At 40.2% G+C, this 7,969-nt stretch overlaps 1 long non-coding RNA gene across 2 annotated transcripts; it reads right to left on the bottom strand.

Moving 5' to 3' along the window:
- Positions 1-350: 350 nt before the first annotated feature.
- LOC123150962 (uncharacterized) lies at positions 351-4,450 on the bottom strand. 2 transcript variants are annotated; one of them, XR_006475433.1, is made up of 5 exons: positions 3,899-4,450; positions 3,748-3,820; positions 1,052-2,593; positions 806-904; positions 351-608 (listed from the first exon to the last, which is right to left on the bottom strand). It is a non-coding gene; the product is annotated as an uncharacterized lncRNA (long non-coding RNA). The 2 variants fall into 2 exon arrangements; XR_006475432.1 differs by having other exon boundaries at positions 352-608; positions 3,748-4,450.
- Between the last annotated feature and the right edge of the window lie 3,519 nt (positions 4,451-7,969).

The following is a 7,969-nucleotide window of genomic DNA, read 5'->3' as shown; positions in this document are numbered from 1 at the left end:
TGAAAAGGTCGTTACTTAGAATCAGCCCAGTCCATTTCGGTGCTTTAGATGGACCGAGCCCATTAATTCAGCCTTTTTAATATATATTTTTCTGTAAATTTTCGCTAGCTACATGGGCCTAGTGCAATAATTCGGCCTTTTTAGTTTTGGGGATTCATGCATTTTTTGGCCCTCGGCCTTTTTGCAGTCCATTTATTTTTTTGTAAGACTTTTGATTTCATTTTTGAAATTGTTCGATGCTTGTTGGGATGTCACCTTTTTTGGCCCAATTATTTGCCCAATTTGGACCAAGCAGACTTCAGCCCAATCACACACATACATCCAACATTATTTCATTCAAATTAGGAAAACTCCAGGTCAAATTCAAGTCAACCATCATATCACATCACATAACACATCTCCCAGGTTTACATAACACAAAAAATCATCTCAGGAATACATTTCCTTACACAGGAATATAGCAGGAACGAAGGGAATATACAATAAGAAAATGACGAAACTTCTGCTACTATCATAACAGTACAATGTACTTTTGTTTTGACGGAACAATACAATGGATTTCATTGCTCTCTCTAGTGAGACATGCTCCAGCTGCCACAATTTGCCATCTACAATGAGAGGTATATAACAATGGACTTCATGAACATTAGAGGAGCAAACACTCAATCAACACCAAGGGCTTAATAAAGCCTCGAAAATACAGAAAGTAAATTAGGACCAGACTTTACAATTACAGCACCATTGGACAAATCCATCAATCCAGGAGGCAAAATATGAGTGAATCCAAAGAGGCAGAAAGGAATACCTATTTTGATCCAGAGGGGCTCGTGAGCATGGCCATCTTCCGTAACAGGTTGGCCCTAATGCACCCTGGATCAGACGCGCTGGGAGCTTGTAGCTTGTCCTAAGTATCAGGAAAAATCAAAGCCATAGTTTAGACTTGGTGATAATGAACAGACATTGTAAATCAATAGCATATTAAGCACCACTTTTCTCGGATGCAAGAAGAAGAGGAGCAAAACGACACAAAGAGGTGGGACATTTGTCGTACATCTAGATGATGTTCGTAGCAATGAAGATACATGCGAACAAGCAAGCATGTGTGCGTGCTTCACCGGTGCATGCATCACTGTAGTAGCCAAGCAAGTAGAGTAGGCGCCGCCTCCGCCCAGGCGTGCTCTGCTGCCGCCCACACGCAGGGGCTCCTCCTGGCCCGCGCTCAGGCCATTCCAAGCCCAGGCTGTTCCACACCTGCCCAGGTGCTACCGCCGCTGCCACAGGAGCTGCTGCCGCTGGTACATGTACTGCTTTTACTGAAATTGAACATTGAAATTTACTCAATCAGGAAATTAAACACTGGAGTACAATCATTGAACAGCGAAAATTGAACACTGGAGTACAATCATCGAACAGCGAAATTTACTCCAACAGTACTGAAATTTAACTAAAACTGAATAGCGGTACAGCAGGATCTTGACAGCGGTACAACAGTGAAATTGAACAGCTCAACATCAGGACAGCAGTACACAAAACATAACCATGTATTCAGGATAAGCAAATCTTGACAGCAAACAACGACAACTTCAACTCAATAACTTGGTGAGCATGGAGTAATATAAAAAATATGGCATCTTAATAATTTCAGTTGTAGATGTCCCAAATCAAGCAAGTAATAAGCCAATAACAAAAAGGAAGCATCCACAATTTACAACACTAACCCGATAAAATGAATTCCTACTTCTAGTTTAGTTCAAAAAAGAAAAAGAACAACAGACACCAGTTTGTATAATCTGAAATTGAACACTAAAATTTAAGAATGAAAAGATGATTGAACACTGAAAGAGGTTAGCAAGTTGCTTGTTGGTTTCATCACAAGTACCATCAATATTTTTAAACCTATGCAAGTAATTTTTAAACCTATGCAAGTACCAGGAGTATTTCACTCCTTTCCAATGAAAGTACTCAAAATTTGTTTGAGTAGCAAATCTAGGAGTACTGGAGAACTCCAAGTTAAATATACTAAAAGCAACCACCAAAATCTCTCAATACTAGTCACAACAAGTAATCAGAATACAGCAGCAACAATTGCATTACCCCGATAGCATTGCAGGATAGAAAGCACATAATACTGGTAGAACATATTAACTAGAGATTCTACATGTCAGCTATTGGCATATTAAGTAGAGATTCCACATGTCAGCTACGGAGTACATCACAAGTACACAGAATACAGCAGCAACAATTGGCATGTTGGCACATAATACACGTCAACTATTGGCATATTAAGTAGAGATTCTACATGTCAGCTACGTCACAAGTACACAGAATTTAGCAATAGATTAAGAGCATGTTGTTCGACATCACACAGATAGTAGAACAATGGTACAGGCAGCTATTGGCATAAAGTAGAGATTCTACATGAATAAATCACATAAGTAACTAGAACAGAGAAAGAAAATGTAGAAGTGGAAGCGAGGTATGAATGGTGTCCTGAGTAACTGCTGCATCGGCCGTAACAGAGGCCGAGGAATTCGCTGTGATGGGTTGCAGCATCTGTCCCGATGCAGTCTCAGCCACAGGCTCCTCCTCACACCTAAAGTGAAACACGCGGGTTGGTCAGCAGAACTACAGCAGCTTAGCTTTTGGAGATGACGAATAACTCAAATTACCCTTGATATCTGTTTAAAAAAAATAACCTTCTAGTATGTCCATGTTAATAGATAAAATTAACCTTTTCCCTGTTACTTTCTATGAAAAAGGTAAGAGACCACAATTCTACATGCAGCTTCTGTAGACATAAATCCAAGAGAAATACCTCTCTGTATGAGAATCACCACAAATATGGACAGAACAATTCGGTATCGCCTAGACGAGGAATTCAAAATGCATGAGCTGATGCTATTGTATGATACAAGTATATACTCCCATAAAAGAAGTGTTGTTTAAGTACACTCTCTTCTCTTTATTCTATCTATTAAGTATATACTCCCATAATAGATAAAAGAAGTATATACTCCCATAAAAGACTTCCAACTGCCTTTCAGTGCCTACATACTGCCAAAAGTTCAAGTTGGATGATAGTTCTTGACTTCTTGCATGAAACAAAATAGATTTTGTGCGAGCAGACTGTGTACAGTGCAATGAGAATAATATAGGATGCTTCGCTTGCAATAAGTAAATGCATCCTGAAGGTCGCAGATCCGTATAGAGAATGAAGTTATGTAGGATCAACAAGCTACTGGGAAATATAATCCCAACAAGCAAGCAAACCCACGCGACTTATTTTTAATCTATTTAATAAATGCACTCAGCGTTGTGTTTCTGTATGCGGCGTGCTTTCAAGATCACACTCCGAATCTCTACTGTGATATCGATGATAAATGGCCATTTGTGCTAATTATCTTATCATGAATGTAAATCTACATTTCCACCACGAACCCACAATGATTCTGGCTTCTTATAATGGAAGGGGATCACAGAGAAGAGATTGGAGGGCTCATAGGTGGATGAGTGCAAGATGCTGCAGGAGAGAACGCCTGCAACTAAGCATTTGACATTGAAAATTAACACTAGAACCCTTGAGACAGAGACGGACTAGAAACATTGAGCAGCACCTTCTAGTCCCAAACCGAACTCTTAATAATCACTAGAAACCTTGAGCAGCACATTCTTGCAGGTATACGTATCTGCTCCAGCGAGTACTGGTAGACGGAGACAGAGACGGACTACTGGGAGACGGAGACATACTCCTGGGAGAGCACACATCATATGTGCTCCAGCGAGTAGGGGTGCTCCGGGTCCTTGATGTCCTGCTCCATATCTGCAAACGCCCAAATCAGTTCCCCGCCAGTCAGTGAAGCTAAGCCAATCAATGGAGGAAAAAACCAAAGAAGGAAACCGAGGGATCCGGGTGCTTCCATTACGGAAGACGTCGAGCTTGTCGAGCGCCGCATGCGCGGGGTGGACGACGTGCTCCGGACGCTCGTGCACGAGGCGGGGGCGTTGGCGAGGAGCCAGCGGAGGTGGCGGTGGAGGTGCGGCACCAAGGACGGGACGAGCGCGGCGGCCCTGCGGCGGAAGGCGGCGAGTGAGGCATCAGGGACGGGGTGGGTCGGTGGGCGGAGGAAGAGTGGCGTGGGGTCTGCGTCCTATGGGAGGCGAGGAGGAGCGGGTGGTGGCACGCGGGCGCGGGCGGCGGGCCGGCTGAATCGGGGGTCGCGCTTGGCCACTAGAGGACGCGCGCGCCCGATCTGGCCCGATGAGAGGAAGGAGCGGAGGGATGGGGTCACCGTTGTGAGCTCGGCGCCACTAGAGGACGGGATCGGGCGCCATAGGTGGTGGTGGTGGTGGCGGCGAGGAGTGGTGCGGGGGAGAGGAGCTCGCGTTTGGTGGAGAGAGGAAGATACGAGTGGTGTGCCACCACCAGGGACGAGGGGAATGAGACGGAGGAAGGGGGATCTGAGCTAGGGTTTGGGCTGCGGGTGGGATATCTCTTTTTCATTTTTTTTCTTTTTTTCTGTAGATAAATAGATGGATGGATGTGGGATGGAGAGATGGATGGATGGATCGATGGGCGCCATGTCATCGATCCGTGGGAAGAGTTCTGATTGGTTCGGCAAACCAGTGATTTAAATAGTTTCAAAGTACTAAAAAAATAGAGGGATTTTGTTAAGTAGCTATCAAAAATATTTTGCAAAAGGGCATCCCACAAATTTTCACTAGAGTTAGACCACATTTTATGGATAAGTACCAATTTGTATGCATTTTTGATCTTTCTAGCTATTTTTAATAATTTCCCCAGTGGCAAAAATGGGTTTTTGTGAAGAACCTACCAAATAATTGTTGCAAAATTGGACTCCATAAATTTTCTAAAATACTAGTCCATATTTAATATACAGTTGACCAAATGGTTGGGTGTCAAATTTTTTGATCCACCTCTCGTGAAAAAGACAAATTTTCGCCAATTCGGTAGGAAGAGGGTCAAATTTAAACTACAACAACATCATTGTTTACTCTTTATTTCTTACAAAAATTATTCCTAGTTACATAAGCATCTATTTAATCGGAGAAACACCAAAAAAAAATCCAAGATTCAACCACTAGCTAGGAACGGTCATTCTCGCCGTTTTGACCGCATTTTGAAACGGGCATAAATAATTCAAGAAAAATCAAAAAATTGGGAAACCTTCGCATTGTGTCATTATATGTGGCCAAGTTCCCAGGAAACATAACAAACTTGTAATACGGCAATTATTTTAAAAAAGTGTTCTCAGAAACGAGCTATCACGTGTGAAGATCATGGCTTTCAAGCCAAATGATCAATCCTATGTCCACATTCATGGCATAGTTTGTTAAAATGATCTCATATTGTGCACAAGAGTGCATATTGGAATGGCAAACAATGTTGCCTATGGAAGTTTTAATTTTCTTTGGACGAAAAAACCATTTTCCATTTTTCGAGTGCCCAAAAGGAGGTTTTTTGTGAAGAACCTACCAAATAATTGTTGCAAAATTGGACCAAATCATTTTTCTAAAATACTAGGTCATATTTAATGCACAATTGACCAAATGGTTGGTGTAAAAAGTTTTGATCCAACTCTCGTGAAAAAGACAAATTTCCACCGATTCAGTTGGAAGCGGGTCAAATTTGAACTGTAGTTGCCTTGTAGTTTGCTCTTTATTTTTTCCAAAAATCATTTTAGGTACATAAGTATCTATTTAATCAAAGAAACACCAAAAAAATTCCAAGATTCAATCACTAGCTAGGAACGGACATTCCCGCCGTTTTGACCGCACTTTGAAACGGGCATAAAAATTCAAAAAAAAATTGGGAAACCTTCGCACTGTGTCATTATATGTGGCCAAGTTCCCAGGAAAAATAACAAACTTGTAATACGACAATTACTTTTAAAAAGTGTTCTCAGAAACGAGCTATCACCTATGGAGATCAATGGCTTTCAAGCCAAATGATCAATCTTATGGCCACATTCATGGCATAGTTTGTTCAAATGATCTCATGTTGTGCATAAGGGTGCATATTGGAATGGCAAACAATGTTGCCTAAGGAAGTTTTCATTTTCTTTGGACGAAAAAACCATTTTCCATTTTTCGAGTGCCCAAAAGGAGGTTTTTTTGTGAATGACCTCCCAAATAATTGTTGCAAAATTGGACCAAATCAATTTTCTAAAATACTAGGACATATTTAATGCACAATTGACAAAATGTTTGGGTGTAAAAAGTTTTGATCCACCTCTCGTGAAAAAGACAAATTTCCGCCGATTCAGTTGGAAGCGGGTCAAATTTGAACTGTAGTTGCCTTGTAGTTTGCTCTTTATTTTTTCCAAAAATCATTTTTAGGTACATAAGTATCTATTTAATCAAAGAAACACCAAAAAAATTCCAAGATTCAACCACTAGCTAGGAACGGACATTCCCGCCGTTTTGACCGCACTTTGAAACGGGCATAAAAATTCAAAAAAAATAGAAAATTGGGAAACCTTCGCATTGTGTCATTATATGTGGCCAAGTTCCCAGGAAAAATAACAAACTTGTAATACGACAATTATTTTTAAAAAGTGTTCTCAGAAACGAGCTATCACCTGTGGAGATCAATGGCTTTCAAGCCAAATGATCAATCTTATGGCCACATTCATGGCATTGTTTGTTCAAATGATCTCATGTTGTGCACAAGGGTGCATATTGGAATGGCAAACAATGTTGCCTAAGGAAGTTTTCATTTTCTTTGGACGAAAAAACCATTTTCCATTTTTCGAGTGCCCAAAAGGAGGTTTTTTTGTGAATGACCTCCCAAATAATTGTTGCAAAATTGGACCAAATCAATTTTCTAAAATACTAGGACATATTTAATGCACAATTGACAAAATGTTTGGGTGTAAAAAGTTTTGATCAACCTCTCGTGAAAAAGACAAATTTCCGCCGATTCAGTTGGAAGCGGGTCAAATTTGAACTGTAGTTGCCTTGTAGTTTGCTCTTTATTTTTTCCAAAAATCATTTTTAGGTACATAAGTATCTATTTAATCAAAGAAACACCAAAAAAATTCCAAGATTCAACCACTAGCTAGGAACGGACATTCCCGCCGTTTTGAACGCACTTTGAAACGGGCATAAAAATTCAAAAAAATAGAAAATTGGGAAACCTTCGCATTGTGTCATTATATGTGGCCAAGTTCCCAGGAAAAATAACAAACTTGTAATACGACAATTATTTTTAAAAAGTGTTCTCAGAAACGAGCTATCACCTGTGGAGATCAATGGCTTTCAAGCCAAATGATCAATCTTATGGCCACATTCATGGCATAGTTTGTTCAAATGATCTCATGTTGTGCACAAGGGTGCATATTGGAATGGCAAACAATGTTGCCTAAGGAAGTTTTCATTTTCTTTGGACGAAAAAACATTTTCCATTTTTCGAGTGCCCAAAAGGAGGTTTTTTTGTGAATGACCTCCCAAATAATTGTTGCAAAATTGGACCAAATAAATTTTCTAAAATACTAGGACATATTTAATGCACAATTGACAAAATGTTTGGGTGTAAAAAGTTTTGATCCACCTCTTGTGAAAAAGACAAATTTCCGCCGATTCAGTTGGAAGCGGGTCAAATTTGAACTGTAGTTGCCTTGTAGTTTGCTCTTTATTTTTTCCAAAAATCATTTTTAGGTACATAAGTATCTATTTAATCAAAGAAACACCAAAAAAATTCCAAGATTCAACCACTAGCTAGGAACGGACATTCCCGCCGTTTTGACCGCACTTTGAAACGGGCATAAAAATTCAAAAAAAAATAGAAAATTGGGAAACCTTCGCATTGTGTCATTATATGTGGCCAAGTTCCCAAGAAAAATAACAAACTTGTAATACGACAATTATTTTTAAAAAGTGTTCTCAGAAACGAGCTATCACCTGTGGAGATCAATGGCTTTCAAGCCAAATGATCAATCTTATGGCCACA

This window comes from Triticum aestivum, chromosome 7A, assembly GCF_018294505.1.
Source record: "Triticum aestivum cultivar Chinese Spring chromosome 7A, IWGSC CS RefSeq v2.1, whole genome shotgun sequence".
In the NCBI taxonomy this organism is placed as follows: domain Eukaryota; kingdom Viridiplantae; phylum Streptophyta; class Magnoliopsida; order Poales; family Poaceae; genus Triticum; species Triticum aestivum.
This window is presented reverse-complemented; position numbering and strand designations above follow the sequence as displayed.